The sequence below is a fragment of the Pleurodeles waltl genome, chromosome 3_1 (genome assembly GCF_031143425.1).
Source record: "Pleurodeles waltl isolate 20211129_DDA chromosome 3_1, aPleWal1.hap1.20221129, whole genome shotgun sequence".
Classification (NCBI taxonomy): Eukaryota; Metazoa; Chordata; class Amphibia; order Caudata; family Salamandridae; genus Pleurodeles; species Pleurodeles waltl.
In genome coordinates this window covers 97,975,427-97,998,339 of record NC_090440.1, presented here as the reverse complement: position 1 = coordinate 97,998,339, position 22,913 = coordinate 97,975,427, and the positions used below count along the sequence as shown (strand labels likewise).

Below are 22,913 nucleotides of genomic sequence, written 5' to 3'. Positions count from 1 at the left end.
TAAGATAATATTACTTTAGCAATCTCTCTCCAGCACCATCAGATCATGCAATGTGGTGATCGGCTGTTCAGCTACAACTCTGCCCACTGTATGGGACAAAATTAGGGTATACTAGAGTGACACCAGTTCCTCTTACATTTTTTTTGCATCCCACTAAGGCAGACTGAGGAAGCACCAGCGACAATTGCAACAAATAACTGGTTTGTATTCCTTGGTATTATTAGTCGCAGCCCTAAATCATCAGAAGAGCAGGAAGGGCAGTGAGGAAACCGAAGAAAGATTATGTATTCACCAGAAATAATTTTACTAAAGAAAAGTAACTTTTTCTACTGATGGGTACATATTCCCACAGTTCCATAGTGCAGATAAACCAAGCAAATCATGCAACACCTTTTACAACCTACCCACACTATCCATCCTTGGACTTTGAGGTAGTAATGTTTGGAAAAGTATGCAGATATTTGTGGTTCATCCAGCAGATGTCAGACAACAGAACGCTTCCTATGAGAACCATGGAAGCAGCACCACCCCTAGTGGAGTGGACACTACTACCCTCAAGAGGGTCCTTCTCAGCTAAAACATAGCAGATATTGGTACAAATGATGACTAAATGAAAAAGGTGTACTTGGTCACCACCTAGCCCTTTTAAGTTCATGTGACACACAAAGAGCTGATGATCGACTCTGGTCTGTCAAGTGTGATTGATGTAATGGAACACAGCATGTCTGGGGTCCAGTCTAGGCATTTGCTTTTTCTTGTTAGAGGCATGAGAGGAGGGAAGAAGGGCGGAAGGGCACTGGATATTGTATTGGAAATGCATCTTGGGTAGAAAGAATGGACACTGTAGAAAACTGTGAAAGGTGGATGAGCTGAGTGAGCCTGAACTAAAGCAACCCTACGGGCTGAAGTTGTTGTCACTAACAGAACACATAAAACTGAAAAGTCAAACCGGTTAGGTAAATGAAGCTGAACAGGGCAGCCAAATAGACTTTAACTGTAGTTATAGCCATGCCCTGATGGGCAAGTGACAAAACAAATTACAGGACGCCAGAAAGCCAGGATTGAAAGGGATTCAGGTCTTCTGAACAAAGTATTTACAGCAACTTGCATAAATGGATTTTTAGTGGGTTTCCTGAAAACCATGATAACATCCACAAGTTCAGCTAGAAATGAAAAATGTTTTAGCTGGCACTGCTCAATCTCCATGTGTGTAACAGCAGTACTTGGAGACGGGTGGAAGACCTGCTACAAAAGCAGGTCCACCCTTTGTGGGAAAGGAAGCTCCTCCAGACACAATCTGGGATGATCAGGATCAATTGTGCTCAATCCTCCCACATCTTCAGCAGGGCAGTCTACATAAAAAGTGGGAAGGTGTACCCAGAGACTAACTGAGTTTGAAGGCATTCCCGAGGGAACTATTAAGAGGAGAGTGTACGGCACAAAAGAACAAAATCCTTACCTTTTGTAACACTTTTTCTGGTGGATACTCTATCTAAACACAGTTTCCTACCCTTTAAATACTCCCCAAGCCCGAGATTGGATCTGGAGAACTTTATCTACAGTAGTGCTCTTGCGTGCCGCTAGGTGGCGTTCTGCGGCTCGGTGCCGACTCTGTTTTTTGCCTTTTCCCTTTCCATGCTCTTAGATGTGAAGTGCGCACAATGTTGGCACCAGTGTGCTGGATACTAGCATGGGACCTTTTTAGATGTTACAAAGAGGCCACTCCACAGAACAGAGAGAAGTGAGAGGGCAGTGAAGAATCTGCGGTTAGATAATGTATCCACCAGAAAGTGATACGGAAGGTAAGAAACTTGTTTTTCTGATGGATAATTCTAACTGCAGATTAGTCACCTTAGAATAGACTCCATAAAGGTACTCCTCACAAGCAGAGGGTCTTTGGAGCGGACTCATACTGAGACTTGGATGTCAAGATAGTTGTGCTTTGGGAATATATGCACTGACCCCCATGTTGCAGCCTGGCAGATGTCAAGGCTTTCTGTGTGCCAACACACGGAAGCAGCCTTAGCCCCGACGGAATGGGCTCAGACTTTCCATGAGGCAACTTCTTGGCCCGTTCAAAGCAGATCTTAATGTAGAGGACTATCCCACCTCACCACTGTCCTCTTCTGCACAGCCTTTCCTTTCTATGCTCCAGAGAATCCACAAAAACTTGATCTTCCATTTGATGATCTTGAGTACAATCAACGTAAAAGCTTAAAGTCCTTTTGTGTTTCCAGTCAAAGGATCCTCTACTCATCTTTCAAGGAGTGAGGGGGAGCAAAGAACTCTAGGAAATCGATGGACTGCACAACGTGGAAGGGAATCATTACTTTTGGCAAGAATGTCGCCAGAGTCCTCAACACAACTTGTCCTGGGAAAAGGTGGAGTAGAGTGGTTGCACTGAAAGTGCCTTAAGTTCACTCATGTGACAAACTGGGGTAATCAAATAGGAAGTTGATCTTTACAGCAAGAAAGAAGCAGCGAGCATCTATGAATCACCTCGGACACACATGAGAAAAATCGTGATCAAGTCAAGGTCACACTGTGGATTCATAAATGGATTTCGTGGAATGGTGCCTGGTGTCATGGATGACATCCACCACTTCAGGGGGTGATCACACACAGTCAGTTGCTGGTGCTTAATCTCCACGAATATCGGTGTAAATTGTGCTCCATGCATATCGGTGTAGATTGTGCAGATTTGGGTGGAGAACTCTGCCCCACTGCTGAGACAGGAGGCTGTAACAAAGTTCTGTGTTCCATTAAAGTCAGTTTTTGCATAAACTACAATACACAAAACTCTGGACAATGCACATTCTAGATGATGTAGAAAAGATATGTCCAAGGTTCCCACCACTGTTAGTAGCTGTCCTGCACCACCTTGGAAATTAGATGCCATTTATGACCCGTCTGATGCCTCCTGCTCAGTTTGGCTGCTCTGGCATTCAGGGATCCTGCCTGGTGGTTTGCAATTAGGAAAATTCCCTAGTGCGCCAACTACTTCCCGAGGAGCAGAGTCTCCTGAGACAGGAACCCACTTCACCCTACTTTTAACAGTCCCACATGAAAGTGATGTTGCCGATAAGAAAATACTTTCCCTTGAAGGACAGCAAAAAGACTTTCAGAACCAAACAAATGGCCCTCTAATCCAGCAGATTTATGTGAAGCCGGCTCTCTGCCAGAGTCCCCTGATCTCTGCCATCCCCAGATGACCTTCTCAGCCCAACGGGGATGTGTCCATCACCAATGTCCGCTCTGGGTGGGGAAGGGAGAGAACCCTGCTGCTGGACCAAATTGCAGTCCAGCTGTCACCACTGCAAATCTTGAGACATTTCCTCCAAGATCTGAACAGCATTGACCAGATTGCCAATGAGCTGACTCCAATGGAACTTCAAATTCTATTGCAGAGCAGGCATGTGCCACCTTGCATACATGGTGAGGAAGATGCAGGAGGCTAAGAGGCCTAGAAGCCTTAGAGCTGCTTTCACCTTGGCCCAGGGCCAAGTCTAAAACATCAGGATCACAGAGTGTCAGTCCATCAGTCAAAAATGTATTAGACCATTATATTAAACAACATACAGCATACAAACATTGCATCTATCAAAACGAAAGAACCTTCACTAAAATGGAACAATTACACAAGCATTAACATTTTAGGATGAGCTTTCACTAAAATAACGTACAAAATAATTAAGATGACACCTGTACATAAAAACCCATTAAAAGCTGATAACTTAAATGTGCAAGGAGTAGAGGATCTGCCCTAAGCCTTGTGAATGTATTCCTGCAATTTTACATTATATAAGTAACCAATTAACTAGCCTTCTCATATTCCCCTAAAAACCTTTTTTATAGCAATAATAAACCTCCAAACAGCACAAGCTACACCCATATAGTGTATATTGGTATACAAGGGTCACAGCTTGGGCACGATTTCTGAGGCTATAATTTACCAAAATTGGGCGTAAAATAGTCTTTCACATGGGTAAACATTTTAAGCAGTCCATAAAAATGTGCAAATTATCGCAGAGTGTTCAAGCTACAGGTACAATTACCCATTTTTAATTTATCTCTAGAGTAACATGGGATAATACCAATCCTTAGCCTTAACAGCTCATATCTTAGTTGGTCGTTGGATAATATATCCACATAAAGGAACCATTCTTCATTGCGCCCGGTGTGGAGCATAAACTGGACTGAGTTTTCCCCTTTTAATTACTGACTATCATTGTTAGAAATTAGGTCTCTAGTTGGCAGAAGTATTCACCTTTATCCAAATAGGGACCACAATCCTAGTCAGGGTAGGTCACACACAATCCAAATTATCCAGGGCCCACCCTCTAGTAGCTTTGCACTGAGCTGTCAGGCTTAACTTAGAAGACAATGTGTAAAGTATTTGTGCAATAAATCATACAGTAACACAGTGAAAACATCACAGAAATACACATCACAGGTTTAGAAAAATATAAGATATCTATCTGTTTAAATTAAGGTCAAAACAATAAAGATTCAATAAGCACAAGTTGAGTTATCACTTTTGCAAGTTTAAAAAGAGTCTTAAATCTTAAATCTGCAGAGGAGGAGATGCGTGGAAAAATAGAGTGTGCGTTGGATTTTCAGGCGCGGCACAGACGATGTGTTGTTTCTTTCTACTCTGTAAGGGGCTTTGCGTCGATTTCCGGCATGAAGGCTTGGTTCCTCACTGCGACGTGGGGATCTTTTTGATGCCCAGGGACGATGAATGGAAATCCTGAGCATGCGGGACGAAGTCACAGGTGTTCCGTGGATCCGGTAGGCGATGCGCTGAATTTTCCGTCACACTGCAGGCACTGTGTCGATTCTCCACTCAGGAGGTCGGGCTGCGTCGTTCCGGTTAGACTGTGCATCGATCCGGTAGGCTATGCGATGAATTTCCGCCCGCAAGGCAGGCGCTGCATCAATTCTTCACTCGGTAAGTCGGGCTGCATTGTTCTGGTTCGGCTGTGCAGTGATTTTCTCATCGCAAGGCAGAATCTGCATCTTTTCCAGCAGGCTGTGCATTGATTTTCAGCGCATAAGGAGTTCCTTGAAGAGATGAAGTCTTTTTGGCCCTGAGACTTCAGAAAACAGGAGGCAAGCTCAATCCAAGCCCTTGGAGAGCATTTCTCAGCAAAGTCAGAGGGCAGCAGGACAACAGCAGGGCAGCAGTCCTTCTCAGCAAAGCAGTCCACATGAGTCCTTTGGGCAGCCAGGCAGTTCCTCTTGACAGGTTGCAGGTTCAGGTCCAGACGTGTCTGAGTTGGTGGGGTCAGAGACCCAGTTTATATACTCAAAAATGCCTTTGAAGTGGTGGAGACTTCAAAGAGTGTTTCTGAAGTGCACACAGTCCCCTTTCAGTACAGGTCTGTCTGCCAGGGTCCCAGTAGGGTGTTTGGCAGTCCACTGTGTGAGGACAGGCCACTAGTCTTTGACATGTAAGTGTCAGGCCTTCCACCCTCCCAGCCCAGGAAGACCCATTCAGTATGCAGATGAGTGCAGGTGTGGTGACTGAGTATCCTGTGTTTGTGGTTGTCTGGGTGAAATACACAAGGGAGCTGTCAACCAGCCCAGATGTGGATTGGAGACAGGCTGTAAGGCACAGATGGATTTTAAGTGCAGAGAAATGCTCACTTTCTAAAAGTGGCATTAAAATAGTAATATAAAATCCAACCTCACCAACCTCACCAATAAAGCAGGATTTTATATTACCATTCTGGACATACTAAATATGACCTGGTTACCACTTTCTGATCAAAATCTACCACTCAAACAGTATATGGGGGTAGCCACAGTAGTTGAATATGAATGTAGGAGTTTTCCACTACCAGGACATATAAAACACACATGTGCATGTCCTGCGTTTTACCTACAAAGCACCCTGCCCTATGGGTTACCTAGGGCCTACCTTAGGAGTGAGTTGTATGTAGAAAAAGGGGCATTTAGGCTGGGCAAGTACTTTTAAATGCCAAGTCAAAGTGGCAGTGAAACTGCACAGACCAGCCTTGCAATGGCAGGCCTGAGACATGGTTAAGGAGCTACTTATGTGCGTGGCACAACCAATGCTACAGGTCCACTAGTAGCATTCAAGTTACAGGCCCAGGGCACATGTAGTGTACTTTACTAGGGACTTACAAGTACATCAAATATGCCAATTGGGAATGAACCAATGTTACCATGTTTACGGGAGAGAGCATATGCACTTTAGCACTGGTTAGCAGTGGTAAAGTGCGTAGGAGTCCTAAAACCAGCAAAAACAGTGTCAGTAAAGTGGAAGGAGGCAGGCATAAAGTTGGGGGATGACCACCCTCAGGCTATCAGGTCTAACAATCATGTTCTCTGGACAGTTCCTTTATTAGGGCCCGAAGTTCACTCCTTGAGGTCTCTATGTGTAGACTCTAGATTTTTCTCACCTGCTTGGCCTATTTCAGATCGCTTTGTAATATCTCATTTTTGCACCATAGGAAAATCTTTTGACCATCACCAGAATTCAAGCGTTGCCAGAACCTAAACACTGCTGCCTGAGACTGAATGCTCCATCACACCATATCTCCCTCTATTCTTCCGGCCTGGATCATTGATGATCTTGCACAGAGAGAGTAAGCTTTTCAAACATTTCCCCTCCTTAGAATCCTAGTCACATTTGCCACTAAGACATTAACAGTTTGGCTCCATACTAAAACTGAGGGTACATCATGGCAGCATAGGCTTTTAAGATGGGCCTGTGGGACATCTCCCCATAATCTCTATTGAATTTTTGTAACCCACTTATTAAGGTAATGCCTCTTGCTTCTAATGATTCCATATGAACATTCCATTTTAGGGACCTCTCATGCCAAACTCCTAAATACTTATATTTGCTGACTGATTCCAGTTTGGTGGGGCCTATATCCCACTTAAATTTTACTGTTCTTTTTTTTTTAACCAATGCTCAATACCTTCGTCTTCTCCAGATTTACCACTAGCTTTTTCTTATTACAATATTCCCTGAACGTATCTAACTTCCTTTGCAAGCCTACCTCCGTTAGGTCCAAAGTCACCAGATCGTCTGTGCACAGAAGGCATGTTATGCGTTTCCCAGGATCATGGACTGAATGTCCTGGACTTATTGCAGTAGAGGGAAAGTCCTGAACTTCAGTGTGTCCTGGAGTGCCCCAAAGAATGAAAGCTTGTGTGAAGAAGTCAGGTGGGGCTTTGGCCGATCTAAGTTAAGCAATTCGCAATCTTCTGGAGGTGATCCACAGCTGACTGTGGAAAGCCTGCCTTGAACAACCAGTCGTCAAAGTACAGGAACACTGGTATCCCAAAGATGAGAAGCAACGGCTGCCATCACATTCATGAACACCCAAGGGTTGCTGCTGTGGCCAAAGCAGTGCACCACAAACTGAAAAAGTCATAGACTGTAGGACGCTTAAATGAAAATATGCATTCTGCAAGTTCAATTACACCAATCGCTCAAGGCCAGAGCAGAGAGAATCTGGGCAGGCGGAAGCATTTTAAGTTTGTCCTTCTACAGACAGGTATTTAAAGGGCTCCAGGTCCAGTATAGGCCTGAAGCCCTCATCCTTTTTTGGAACGACAAAATAGTGAGAATAAAAACTCTCTCCTCTTTCTGAGTCTGCAATCCTCTTGAAGGCATCCCTAAAGAGCAACAACCACACCTCCTAATAACAGAATGCACAGGTGCTCACCTGAAATTCGTTTTAGTGTGGGAGTAGTAGTGGGTGGGGCATTAAACAAAAGGCAGGGCATAGCCATTTTGAATGATCTGTTGAACGTGATGGATTGCCAACCAGGGAGGAAATGTTGAATTCAGCCCCCCATTAAAACACTGACGCTCCTGCTGGCCTGTAGGCTGCACGCTAAACCCACATCCTCTAAAGGACTGGGGTGCCTGCAGCTCTGCTCGGGAACAACGTTTCTGTATAGAAAGCAGCCCTCTGGAATAGCATCTAAACTTTCTGAATTGACATAGAAACTATTTGGCAGGAATCAACAGTCCCAAAGAGCATGCCATAAATCTGATGTTCTGAAAGTGCTCCAGTGCAGAGTTTGCCTTCTCACCTAAAACGCAGGACCCATCAAAGGGAATACCCATAAGAGAGAGAGAGGCATGTACATCACCTTAAGATCACGGGAGGCATACACGAATGTCAACATACAACACTAGTTCCGACTGCCTTCCCCAAACAATCCTTAGTAAGTTGTTGGTTAGACAAAGAAAAAGAAACATGCCTGAGAGACTGTGTACTTCTGTGGAATGGGACAATGGCAGCAGCGGTTCTGGACAGCGCAGCTGAAGTAACTATAGTTTGCCGCACTCTCAAAGAGCTTCTGGCTACAACACCAACTGAAGAATACATGCAGATAGAGACACCAGATGGACAAGTTAACTCATATGATAGAGTTTATTATATAGAAATACAGATAGAGAGTGATACACTGTGCTCAACAAAAGCAATATTCTGGGCACACTACTCGATGCCTATGACATTATTCTGGCTGTGGATGATGAGCATTCACTCTTTGTAAGGGACATACCTCACCAAGAGGAAGTAAAACTTGAAACATTTCTCTCTTTGGTGCCTCAGAATTTCAGAGACAAGTATCCAGGTGAGTGAGCTTTGCAGCAAGTGCCGAGGTAATACAGAATTCAAGTCCAGAATCAATGACATGAACTTTGCAGTACAGAATTCTAACTTTCGCTCAGTGCAAAATCACTTGATTTCATTCTACACACAAATATCACCCTCAAGAAACACACAAAAAAAAAAGAAACGAAGGCCTGATACGAGCTCTTTATACCAAAGAAATTGAAACTGTTCTTCCCAGAAAGTGGCTTCAAAAGTACTGTATTACTCCCGCTCTTGCATGGTGGTGATTCCCTAGTTATTGGCCTTCGAGACTCCAGAAGGCCCTCCTGTATGGGAATCCTACATGCTAGAGCACATATTATTCATGGCCTGAAAGAATATAACACAATCAACCCCTTTCTCACCCGCTCAATCTTCAAATCAGCTGCATCATTTACAAATCCATCTCGATCACCATTCCCGCCTCCCTGGCTGACAAACTCACAAGTTCCCGTGGCTCTCAGCACTAGTGCAGACAGGACACCATCAGACTGGATACAAAAACAGTATTTAAGAAAAAACAGCCCACTTGTGCTCCTCGAACCCAAATACCTCTTCAGTCACTGGTTGGGTGTACCTGGGCCTTTGATACTGCCCCGCCTTTTGACTGGGTTTGTGCTATAAAAATAACATATGCTCACTAAGGTGAGGAATCTGTGGGAGGATGAATCCATCAGAATAATGATATGTGACAATATGAAGCAGAAGGCAATCCAAGAGATGATGCTTGTGTAGACAGTACCTACAAACGGTAATCACTTTCAATCTAGGAAGCCACTAAAAAGGGCACCGTGGACCGCATTCTCACTGTCTGACTATTTTCATCCAGCATCAATAGTACCACTGAGCATAAATGTTCCTGCTGGACAGAGGAGAGCAAGGTGGCGTCCTCCTCGTGAGTAAGGGCATCCTGTGGGCAACCTCACATATTGGCAGTTCTCGGGCCTCCAGACTCATTCTTTCTGGTAGGTTATGCCTCATCACGGAAAGCAGCCTAAGGTTACATCGATATTTACTGTCAATGGTGACAGGAAGTGATATGCAGGGGGACCACGAGCTGAGATCCCATCCACTCGTGATGGGTGGTGTCTCCTGCTGAAGACAGAGGTCTTTATTTAAAGGGTCGGTACCTGTCCCTACCATCTGATGGCCCCAGAGTTCCTTAATCCCAGTCAGCCCAACCAATGAACAAAGGAATAGTCACAAAGTTCAGCTCCCAAACTAGACTAGTAATGCTGTTTAGATTAGTAACGAAGAAGGACGCAACATCTCAGATGAAGGACATGCTACTCGTCACCATGTTTACTGCATCCCACAGATACGCAAATCTCACACAAGCATCAGAAGCCAACAAGGACCATAAAAGAAAGTTCAAATGTGTAATATTATAGCTTTCAGGCAACAGTTTATTTTCTTTTGTTACCAGTCGTCTAATGTATATTATATGCCCTATGATGAAATAACAATTGCGACTAGGAGGAGATCATACAGTCAATAAAGCATCCTGGCAGGGCTCGAGTAAAAAAACAACAGAGGCTTTATCTGCAATAATGCCTTTAATATCTATCTACCAACACACACCAAACTCATTAGGTTTCAGCAGTGTTCCTTTCACTGCAGCTTGTAAAATCACTGACTCGCTAAAACCGCTGATGCGGAAATAATTGCTTTTAATCCTGATATTGTGGACGGCCAATAAAATCTCTGCTGCCGGCACACCAGAGGAATATCCAGCGAGCTCATATTGCAATGACTGACCTGCCTTCCATGCATCACAGGGAACACGATGCAAAGAAAGACAGTACATTTTGCACTATGATTAGACGTAGTATGTTACCCCGAACACCCCAAATGCACCAGTAGAAAATAAATCGAACAGACAAAACAAGTTCAGCAGCACGAGTAACCCCCCCCCCCAAAAAAAAACACAAGCTGCGCGTGCATGATATGCAAATATATGTTTTTCTTCGCAGCGTTTTTTTTTTCTTTTAAACAGGATCGTTTGGTGCAATGATGGCTAATGTCTCACCTTGGAACCTGGGAAAAGTTGCTCTGATCCCGACATGGGTAATAGCACAAGGTGATGCTGGGCGAATCGCATCACCACGATTGGCCTCAAACAGTAAATGTAAGTGATATAAACATATTCAAAGGCTTGTGTGATCTTTGGTTAATCATCCCATCAGTCTTTACCCCAGACTGTTGATATGTGTGATATATGTATATGCAAAGGATTGTGGGATAATCCTGGCATCACTGTGTGCCTCAACATGTAAATATGTGTGATATAACTATATACTTATGGTTGTGTAATTGTGGGCTAATCACTTCATCACTCCGTTCCTCAAACTATGCAAATATGTGGTATATAAATATATTCAAGGGAATGCATGAATGTGGCCTCAAATTGTAAATATGTGAGATATAAATATCTTTAAAACAGATGCATAGCTTCCCAGCGAGTTACATGCAACCATCTCTCATCATCACATTCTGGATACTGTAATCTCAATTTAAATGGGCCTAAACACTGTTCAGTCTACAGCACCTTATGTCTGAGATGGTCCTGCTGTAACACAAAAGTTCAAGGCTACCTGGAGCAAAACCTGTGCTGTGCCCAATACTAAACAAAGATAATGCTAACTTTTTAAGGTCTGGCGTAGGGACAACATTAGCTGGCTCCCTAGCCTCATTTAATTTTTTTAAAAGTCACAAATAAAAACAACATATATACGAGCTGTTCAGATGTCATTCACATTTTGCTTCAGCCCACCACAGTACATAACCTGGGAAAATTTGTCAGCCTACTTTTGTCACTGATTCTTGTACACTGTGACAAAATGTTTCCTAATCACATGTAGATGCATGCTTAAAAAGAGGAGCCATCTATGCCAGCACCAGTGTGCTCATAATTCACTTGCCAATGCGTTGTAAGTCACTTTGAGAATGCGCAGACAATGTTGACGATGGATGCGGAGCCGATCAACGCCACCTACTGGTGTGCAGGAGTACTGCTCACGAAAAATCTTACAGATCCAGTCTGACACCTTGGGCGAATTCAAAGATAAGGAATCTGCGGCTTGAAGTCTCTATCAGAAAATTCACTTTGCCAATGCTCTGTTCTCCTTTAGTCAACCCTGTGAATGTAAATTATGTGTTCAGGTAACCTCAATTCAAAGACAATGGTACCTTTACTTTGTGACATTAAGGATCAAAACGGTTTCTATATCTGTTCTAGGAACACCAGCCTAATAGGTCGCACACATAGGGGCCAATTAGAGTTATATGTAGGGGGTAATTTTAGGAGGCATTTTTTTATATTTATTTTTACAGCGTGAGAAAGCAATAAAATTATAGAAAAATGCACCTGCTTGCAAGACCAGAACGACAGGGTTGCCATTGCTTGTTTCAAGATATAATTCTGATTAAAAAATTCTCATACAGCATTTGCTAGCACATTTTTCAGCTCTAGCATTACACTACAAAAGTTCTCACTGCCACCATCTCACCTGCTAGTAAAATCTAAATTTATTCAGGTGCTTTACATCTTGTTTGCATGCCGCTTGCTGCTAAGCCTTAGTGCTTAAGTTCAATATGTTACACATAATGAACAGTGTCACATTGTAGACCATAACAGTTGTACAGGGAAGGGGACCATGTGACCAACAAGTAGAGTAAAATATTTTTTTTTATAAATTTCATATCACAGTCCTAGGTAAGAAAGCACATTTTCCCTTGCAGCGCTGCAGAAATCAGTCATGCTCATATGTGTAGTCCTGTTTTTTTCTTTTAAGTTTCTGGGTAATGTTTGCAACAATACTTTGGCAATGCAGCAAAACACTAGGAAAAGGCGCCAGTAGCTGACTTGTCAGTGACATTGCCCTAGGCCACCGTTTATTTCTTCCTGCAGAGCGACCATCTGCTGGTTACAAGTGACATCTAATTACTCTAAAGCGCCATAATACAAAACCGCTGTCCTCAATTTCTGAATTATTTAGCTCATTCATTGAACGCGATTTCGCAGGTCGTGATACTCCTGTGACAGCATACCTCCATGCGTGCCTGCGTGGAGTTTTGCAGAACATATCCCAAAAAGAGATTTTGAAATTGTCATGTCTCAGTGTGCGCCCCATTTTATATCTACTGTTTTCCTATGCAACCCAGTCCCTAATGACACCCGGTACAAAGCACGGCCCGAAAAGACGGACTTACAATGCAAAATAGTCTGTGTGGCATAGATTGCTTCTGAAAAACAAAATCATCTTACATCAAGGTACAAAACTTTGGCAGTTACCCGTAAAAGAGGATGTAGCTGTGGTCTTACTTTGTAGAGAAGATGGGCCTGATGCCCTTTGAGAAACAGCATGCAGGTCCTTAGGAAGGCATTCAGAGGTCGAAGATCTAAGTTAGCCTGAAGCCCTCCATCTCTCTTCGGCACAAGGAAATAACGAGACTAATGTCCCTGTTTCTGAGCACGGAACCCTCGAGATGGCTCGGTGGAGAGGAGAGCATGGACCTCCTGCATGCTTTTACAAAGGACAGGGCTACCCTGAGAGCTGTTCAGATGTGGGAGGAAGATGCAGCTGGACAAAAAAGGGTAGGGCATAGCCCTGCTGCATGATGTGGCGGACCCATCTCTCGGTTGTGATGGATCATCACTCCGGAAGGATATCCGGATCCTGCCTCCGTACGCCAAAACCTTGGAGTGGCCTTAGACTTCCCTGTGCAGGTGAGGAGACTGTTTGGCAGGGGCCAAAAGACCCAGGGAGTGGGTTTTTGGCATGCTCCCTTTGAAGAGTTAAAAGGCAGAGTCTGCTTTTTCACCGAAATTAAGGAGCCATCAAAAGCTCATCCGTAAATGAGGACTGTAAGCTTCCTGAGAAACCTGTGAAATGCAAATTCTAGCTTCATTCATTGGAGATGCACAAACAGTTTGTCATCTTTGCAGCGCCCATTCAACCTCCCAGGGATTTTGTTTTCAGTCTCATAATGTACTTAGATCCCATTTTCGAAGTTGAAGGACTCTGCTGCCGTCTCTTTCACGGTTCATCACTAAATCAATTTCAAAGCACTTCAGGGATGAAGCGTAATCTTCGCGTGCAGATTCAAAGTGTGCAGCAATCGTGTATCGCGTAGTTATAGACATTGTTTATGACTGCCCTATAGCGTTTCAGTGCTCGTTTTTATAAGGGGTATGTTATACTTTCCAGGATATACACAACAAAAGATGACTTGCAGGAACTTTGATCACTGTTTGCCAACAATGTCATGTTGGTAGCATTCTGACAACCAAAGCTCTAGTCACATTTAAAGAACCCATTTGATGTCTGTTTAACCAGTTCTCCTTGTTTATTTGGAAATTACTAGGTGACACAATAGTCTCCTAGGGAGCGCGCTTTTAGATATATCACAGATGTTAATTCCCTAAACTCCTCTGCTATGTCGGAGTCATTTCGCAGAAGTGCCAATATTTTTTTAAATGTTTTTTATTGTGCGATTCTCAGTTCTATATATGATGATCAAACTTTGTTGTCAGTTTCACTACCTGGTATTTCAGTTTTTTAGGGTCGAGCCTGCGTTGCATGCGCTCGCGCATGCGTATCACAGCGAGACGCTTTAGTTATTAGAAAAGGGCTCGGAGCCCTGTCGACGTCACGTCAGTGTGTTTGATTGGTTCGGGGACTTGCCTAGTAAAATCTGCTTGCTTTCATTAGTGTAAGGCACGCATAGGTCATGCCTTTTCCGGTGGCTAGCCCTCCTCGAGCGCAGCGACCAAGTACTGAAAACATGCGAGGCTCGTGGACTACTTTTTCTCTATTTTCGTAGCGCGATTTCGCTTGGCAGAAGTCGAGCGCTTTACACAGTTAATTTCACTTTTTCAGGTTACGTACATAAAAGCACTTTTGCCGATAGATGAAAAGTCGGGTTAGGAGTTTACAACGCGATCAGCACTAACATGAGCAAACGCGAGACCCGTTGCATTGCAAATGCTTGTTTTGTTTCTGAGTAACAGTTCTTTTCCTCATTTTAGCTTTGGCATATGCTCTTTCGACTACTGGTTTTGCGCTGTTAAAGAGACAAGGTATGAGGTTTGGAATTCCATGCAAGTGAAGAGCGAACAGCAATGAGTAATCATTGCAAAGCCTGCGCCAACCTGGTTGAGCGCGGATACCAATCCTATGAAGGTAGGATCCAGGTAACAAAAAAAAAAGACCTTTTTGCAGCTTTAGTAAACAAGGACATGAATGGGAACGACACAACAAAATCCAAAAATCTAACCAGACTGGAAACTCTCACAACGTGGCAGGAGGGTCAGAATCTTGACAACTGGATGATGAAAATTCCTAACGAAAAGTAAAAATAAAGCCAGTATCTGATTTGAAAGAGAATTTGGACGTGAAACTTGAGGAATGGAGGGAACAAGGCTTATTAAATGATGATGAAGTGCAGACACCAAATCTAGTTATTTCCACAATTTATTTCCTTCTCAAAATACATATGGATCCACTGAAACCACTAATTGTCGAGGAAACATTCCAAAATATAGATGTATTTTTGGCATCTAGTGTGAAGAACCTCAACACCTGTCTCGGGGATACAAAGGAATTTACATTAACATTCAATATATCACATGGGATGAGAACCATCTGTTGATTACAACGGATGTGACCTCACTTTACACCCCAATATAGTATATGGTGTGGTATTAGAAGCATCATGAGCCTTTCTAGAAACCATTTCACACCCATAAAACTCCAACACCTGGAGATGGTGTTGGAAATGATAGAAATGAACTTTACCAAACATGCAGGAATACGATGGGAAATTATTTCACTCCGTGCTATGCGGATCACCCCATGGGGTTCTAGTATAGAAGGAGCATTCGTGGACAGTCAAGAAGGGAAATACTAGAAAAGTTGATCCTGTGGCTACTCTACACAGACAATATGTCCCTGATTTGGCATGGCTCACTGAAGGGAGTTCCTGCGTTATTTCAAAGAAGTACGAAAATAGCAAATACAATATTAAACTTACCACATTAGCAAGGAACAAGTGAAAGTTTTGAACACACTGATCTGTCTAAATAGTAACAGATTAGAAGAACGCGTTACTTGCATTTGGTTACAATCTTTCCGGAAAATACTCTATCAAACCACAGATTCCTCACCTTTAGAATATTATCAGGTGCCAGCCTAGATCCAGAGGCTTTCATATTAGTGCTCCCACGCACCAATAGGTGGCTTCACATATAGGCATCCCCCCTCCCTCTGCACGTCAATGTCTGTTCTTTTCTTGACTCTGTCCGCACCTTCGGAGTCCAAAAGCAATCAGAGGTACCAGTGTGCAGATCTCCAATTCAGGACCTTTTTGGAAAGAAAATATTCAGTTCCACAGAATGGGGAAGTGAGAGAACAGGGGGGATTATGTGGTTAAACTCAGTGTACACCAGAAAGAGTGCTATCAAAGGTAAGTAGGTTGTTCTTCTAACGGAGACTTTTAACTGCAGCTTCCTCACTTGTAGAATAAATATCAAAGGTGAAGAGCCGGTGAAATTACTGCAATTTAAAACTCCTGCAGGACCGAAGGGCTGAAATGTCCTTCATGACGGACCTGATTGTCAAGGCAGTAGTGCTTCATGGATGTGTCACTGATTTTGCAAGCTGATAAATATCCAGCACAGGCACTCGGTGAGCCAATGCTGACGTAGCAGCCTTGGCTCTTGTGTACTGAGCCCTTAGTTCTTCTGGAGGATGCTTTTTGGCCAGTGAGTAGCAGACCTTAATGCAGAGGACTATCCATCATGACAAAGTTATTTTTTGCTCTCCTTTACCAATCTTTGGCATACAGGACCCCACAGAATGTTGATGGTCCACCCAATCATCTTTGGTGCAATCACTGCAAAAGCTAAAGGCTGTTATGGGGTCCAGACAATAGTGTTTCTCCTCCTTCTCTTTTTAGGGGAGAAACAGAATGTTGGGAGATTGCTGGATGGCTCAATGGGAAAAGGGCTCGCAACTTTTTACAAAAAAGGCCTCTGATCCTCAACAAAAGGTTGTCCAGAAAAAAGTGGTGGAAGGTGGCTGGACGGAAGAGCTGAAGCTCCTCCTGATGAATTCAAGTAAAAGCAACGAAGACAGTATTTACAGTCTGAGGGGGCAACGAGCAGCTGTCCATCAGCCCAAAGTGAGTGCACATAAGGAAGTTAGAGCCAAACTGAGATTCCACTGTGGCATCACAAAGGATTCAGGAGGAAACGTGTGTGAAACCTTTTATAAACCTCATCACAACAAGTGACTTAAACGAGGATGGCTGGTCCGGCAAATGCAAAAAGGCCGAAAGGGCCGACAAAAAAACATTTAATGGTACCCATTGCAAGTCATTGCTGGGCTAAGAACTATGCAAACAGAAACAAGCATTTGCAATGTAATGGGTCTCGCATTCATTCTAGTTAGAGCAATTAGCGTTATAAACTCCTAACCTGACTTTTTTTGCCACGTAAATTGAAAATTAAAACTGTTTCACAAAAGCGAGCCTATTTACAGCGCCACAGCCGCCATAAGCATCTGCGTGAAGAGACACACATAAGGAAAAAGAAGTTCGCGCGCAATCACACTTATCAGCAAAAGTGCAATTAGCTGTGTAAAATGGGCGATGGCCAGGACGGTAACAAAACCTCCCAAGGAGGGACAAACACAAGCCATTTACCAATGTCATCAAAGGATTTTTGAAGGGCGAGCCCATGAACGAGTGGTAGGGATGGGCGTTACGTGGGCGTTGTTAAAAGCCCAGATACATACCAACACGTCGGAAAAGCAGCGCTTGCGCTGCATTGCTCAACCTAAAAATACAACAATTTGGCTTGTTAACTGTCCTTGTTGCAGACTTCAGAACAGGCCAAAAAGTTATATTAGTGCCTAGTATAAATGGACTTTGTAGAGGGGGTGTAACACAGCAAAGGTAACAACCACGCCCTCAAAAGGTAGATCAAATTGAGTCAACTGTCGATGCTTAATCTGGATGAATGGAGGTGTGGAGGGTGTAGGCCTGGAGTGCAGAACACTGCCCTGAAACAGACAATCCTCCCGAAGCAGATTCTCATTCCAAAAAGTTCCGGGTATCACACTTTCCTGGCTACATCTGGAGCCACTAGGATGAATTGGGTCACATTGTTACTGATTTTCTTCAAAACTCGTGGCTAGAGAGGCAGAGGCGAAAAAGTGAACAGGAGTCCCCTTGCTCCGCTCTAGCTGGGATGCATTATTTAGAGACAGCCTTCTTGGAAACTCCAGAGAGCAAAGGTTTTGACACTGTACGTTCTTAACTGATGGGAAAAGAGTCAGGCACGCCTCTCCTTATCATTGGAAGATGCCCTGTGCCTCATAGGGAAGATCTGCTGTGCTCATTAGCTGTGCTTGTCTTGCCCAACGTTCAAAGATTCCATCAGATGTTTTACAAATAGGGGAATGCCCTAGCCAACTCTAAAGGCAAAGAGCCTATTGACAGTATCAAGGACACCATACAACCCTGCTTGTTGCACTACCACCTGTCAGTGGTTATGGTCGTAAGGACCTGTACCAGTCTATCCTTGATGGATGATAGGAATGCCTTCTCTACCAGGCGAATGGCCCACAACTCCAACAGACTGATGTGCAGCTGAGTTTCTGCCAGAGACCAGAGTCCTCTAATCGTCACCTTTACCAGAACATCTCCCAAATTCATCAGTAGTACATCTGTCATGACCGTTAGCTCTCGGGGGCAATGGGAGAGGTGTTTTCCCCTAGTCCAATTGTGGTCGAGCAGCACCACTGTAGATCTGTTGCAGTCACGTCCAAAATGTGGATGGAGTCCAAGATGTTCCCTTGGTGCTGGGCCCACTGGGACTTCACTGCTGAGCCCACATATGCCATCTGGCATAGTTGACAAACAGATGCAGGAAGCCAATAGGCCAAGACTCTCAAAGCTTCTCATGGAGACCCAGGACAGAGATTACAATATGGGGCTCATAGCCAGAGTGCCCTGGATTCACTGACAGAGATGCACAGTTTCTAAGGATCCAATGAAAAGGTGCATCTGCCAAAGAGTCTGGTGTGACTTTGCCATGTTGATAAGTGAATGGCAATGAAGTCAGGAGATTTAAAATCATCAAAGGGGGTGCTCTACAACTGAATGTGGCAAGCCTGCTTTCATCAAGCAGTCATTAAGGTAGGGGAAAACTGGTATCGCTAACCTCCGTAAGTGTTTCAAGACCACCACCTTCACTTCTGTGACCAGCCAAAAGGCACTGGTGAGGCCAGAAGTGAGCACAGTACATGTCCTGCAGGTCCAAGGCCACCTTCCATTTGCCTGGATCTGAGGCAAACAGAACCTGGGCCAGCGTGCCAGCGTGAACATCTTGAATTTGTCCTTCAGCAGGAAGGCATTCAAGAGCATGAAGATCTAAATTAGGAAAAGGCGTCTGTACTTCTTCAGCACAAAGAAATAGCGGGAGTAACATCGTGTCACCATTTCTAAATCAGGTACCCTCTATAGTTCCCCTTTGGCCTGCATAGTCTGCCCACACATCTTGCAACAGGATAGACAGGTACTCTTCTTAAAGCTGCCCTGATGTAAGGAGACGATGCAGCGGGTCGGAAACAAACGGAGGCACATAATCTCATTGAAAGATCGGAAGGACCCATCTGTTGGATATCGTAGCTTGCCATCCCTAGAAAAAATGCTTGATCCTGCCTCTCACAGGGTGGTTGTGCGCCTTTAAGACTGCGACCAGTATGTTGTCTGTCTTAAACCCATCCCGGACTCCAAATGGACTGGGATGTCTGCTGCGGGGTGTGGGACCTATTATTACTATTTTAAGACACAGGCACATCTCCAACTATAGAAAAAAACGAGTTATCTTTTTAATTCCCCAGTGTGCCAGTCTCTACAGCTATTGGCCTAGCAGTCATGATACACAGCATCAAATGTCACTCAAAAGAAGATCCATTTCCCATATCTTTCCATATACAAAGCAACATATGGTTTTCTGTCTGTATTTATCTGCAAAAATCAGTACAAACTGGGTGCCTTAAATAAATTACCTTACAGTGTTGCATCTGTAGTCATCAGAACAGCATAATACCAAAAGGTTCATCCTACCTAATATCCACTGCATTATTTTCTGGTCCTAAACCAACTCTAAACTAGATTATGCTAACATCTGGTACTCTGGTCTCCCCAATTACAGGTCACTCTCTTCCAAAGATTGGAGAACGATGTAGCCAGTTTAATGTGCTGCCCCTTACCAAAAGTTACCCACATTCCACTTGCACTAACAAACCCTTTCTGGCCACCTGTATGTGCTACTGTGAGGTTCAGAATATTTTATTTCACTAGCAAGTATCTGAAAAACCATCTTTTAAATATCACCCCCCCACCACCCCCAGGAAATGAAGCTCTAACACTATCCTTCTGCACACAGTTTCTTACCTATTAGTATAAAGAGAAACTACCTTCACTCTTGTGTCACACAAGGTTTGGAACAACTTCCTTCTATTCATCAAAACCCCTTACCTCTCTTCTCTTCTTTGTAAAGGCTAGTAGGCCCCTCTTCTTTAAACAGCTTCCTGACCCTACTGCCAAACTTTGTTTCACTCACTATTGGGTTTATCAGTCACTTTTTAAGTTTATGCCTAGAGGTGATGTGCATTACAAAAGCAGAAATTAAATGATCAAATGTAACAGACATATTTATATGCACTCTGGAGCAAAGGTTCATGTAGAAAAATAATATTATCAACTTAATATAATTTTGGGTAACAACACTCTAAGAAGTGTGCAGGCTAAGTAAGTAGTATGTTACTTGCTTAGCACTGATTCTACATTTAATTGTGTTAAATCTACCTTTTACAGTAGTTAAGGAAATACAGTTGAATCATTTTTTTTTTTTTTTTTTAAGAACACAATTTGGACAGAACTAGCACTTATGATATTCAAGGGCACTGATGTAAAAGCACATTTTTCTTAAGTTCAAATAAAAAAGAATATGTTTCAGAAATATGTTTAATGATTAAATATTAATGAAATACTTCCAATGATACCAAAGTCTCTTAAGCATCGCTAGTGAATACTAATTTAACAGGCAACTACATGTCTGATATTAAAATCTAAGAACTACTAGCATCTTCGCAATCCATAGAGAATTTAACAAGCACCTTCAGATAGTTTTCTGAACACTGCATGGAAATTTAGCTCCCTCCTGAACCAAACACAACTTCTGAGACCATTTGACTCTGATTCAATCAGTCCCAAAAGATACTATTAAATTATACCTGGGTGAATGTTTGAATAGAGATCATTTAGACTATATAAATACAGGCCTAAAAAGATCTACTCACCAACTCACTATGGGGAGTCAGATGCTATCAGGGCACGCTAGTTTTAGGGCCAACTAGCCCGTTCTGGTGACCAAGCTGGAGCTGACAATGAACAGGTGCTCTGTCAATTAGAAAGTGCATGAGCAATAAAGATGCCTTTAAATGCGTGTGCTGAAAGACAAAGGTCAAATGTCAGCCTATGCCTTTTTACAAATTGCTCCTTATTTTATCCTGGATATTAGTGTTTATTTTTCTTACTCTGACTGCAAAGTTAGACGTTTTATTAAAGTGAACTGTCTGACTATCATGAGGGGCACAGAGTGTGAAATGAAAGCATGTACAATGTCAGTTTTTTCAGACACACAACATTCAAATAGCTTGTAAATTAACTGTACAAATATTTAAAACAATACATTTTTTAGTTATTCAAAAGTGTGATGGAAACAAAGATTTTAATAGGATAAAAATACATCAGAACACTTTACTTCATGTGTAAATGGCAAATATTTTCTGAAACCTGATTTTCACACATTATTATATGTACGCTATTCAGTTTATCAGAAAACTGCATGTCAGTGATAAACTTCACTACCATTTCAATGGAAAATGTGTGGTCTGTAAATATGTGAATGATACAGTGCTACTACATCATACTTCACTAATAGATTTATTAAAAGTGAGATTTTCAAAACAAGAACTGAGAAACATTCCTGCCCCCGCCAGGATGACAATGCCATTAGTGAATTAAGAGGTAAATCAGGGGTACTGGATATCCTACGTGTGGGCTAGATTCTTATTATACATGAATAAAAAGTTGAATCTATTAAATCAAACAAAAGGATTTTTGCACCGCAGACATGCTGAATTCATTTTTGAAGGTGCTCCCAAATGTAATAAGGAGATATGGTAAATATTTGCTTAGGTTCACATACTTTGAGATCAGTTATGGGTCAGGTGCATTACAGTAATGCCAAGTAGATAATTCAAGTCAAAAGACCTGCAGGCCCTGTAACATTTTCATGATATTGTGATAGCTGGTGCATTTATTTTACAAATCTTGGGATTTTTCAGGTCTTCTAGAAGTTTTTTAATATTATCTTTGCACAACCTAAAGCAAAAAGCAATCTGTGAGGTTTTTGTTGAGTGGAAACAAAACAAGTAAAAAAACTAACAAAAAAATTACGTGTTCTTTTAAATAAGTTTAGATAAGTCCGCTTACAACATCAATCAGCAATTTGATTGGTAATCTACTATAAATGACTAATCTTACAAGTAAATATTGTGCTGAGGACATGTGAATAATAACAAACCGTCTCAGAAAATTAGGAAAAAACATAAGAGCCACAATTTCACACCTGATTTCTTCCACCCTAAGGAAATCAAACTACAATCCTAAAACAAAGGCAATGCACACCAATAAATTGTGTGGGTCCTGCGTAAATGGGTTTATGCATATTTTTCCAGAGTGTCATTCAGAATGTACTAGCAAAATGACTAACTGAAATTATGTATCTCATAATGCTCAGTGATAGGCTCTTTTTCAATTGAAGTCTGGATTCCTAGAAATGTAGACCATTTGTCTCCTTCAAAGCTCCATTTTCCCTTTTTTTTTATCATAATTGTCAAAATGCAGTTTGCAAGAGAACAGCTCTCTCAAGTATGAAATCTTGTAAGTCGTCAAGCAGAGGATGAGTAATTTTTTTTATCAGGCCGAGCTATTTTTAGGATCTCGTTGCCCCTTCTGGGGAGTCGACAATGACCAGGTGTTCTATTCAGTCAGAAAGTAAAGGAGCAATAAAGACCCCTTTAAATCTTGTTATGCAGTCACATTTGCTCTGTGTTGACAGACAGAGGTCAAAAGTCAGTTTGTCTTGTAATTAATGTCCCTCCTCACTTGCAAAGTTCCAGGAGT

The 22,913-nt window shown here is 42.6% G+C and overlaps 1 protein-coding gene across 2 annotated transcripts in view; it reads right to left on the bottom strand.

Annotated features, from left to right (window-relative positions):
• The window catches only part of PRMT3 (protein arginine methyltransferase 3), a 739,945-nt gene that overhangs the window by 91,280 nt on the left and 625,752 nt on the right, over positions 1-22,913 (bottom strand). The window lies entirely within an intron of this gene.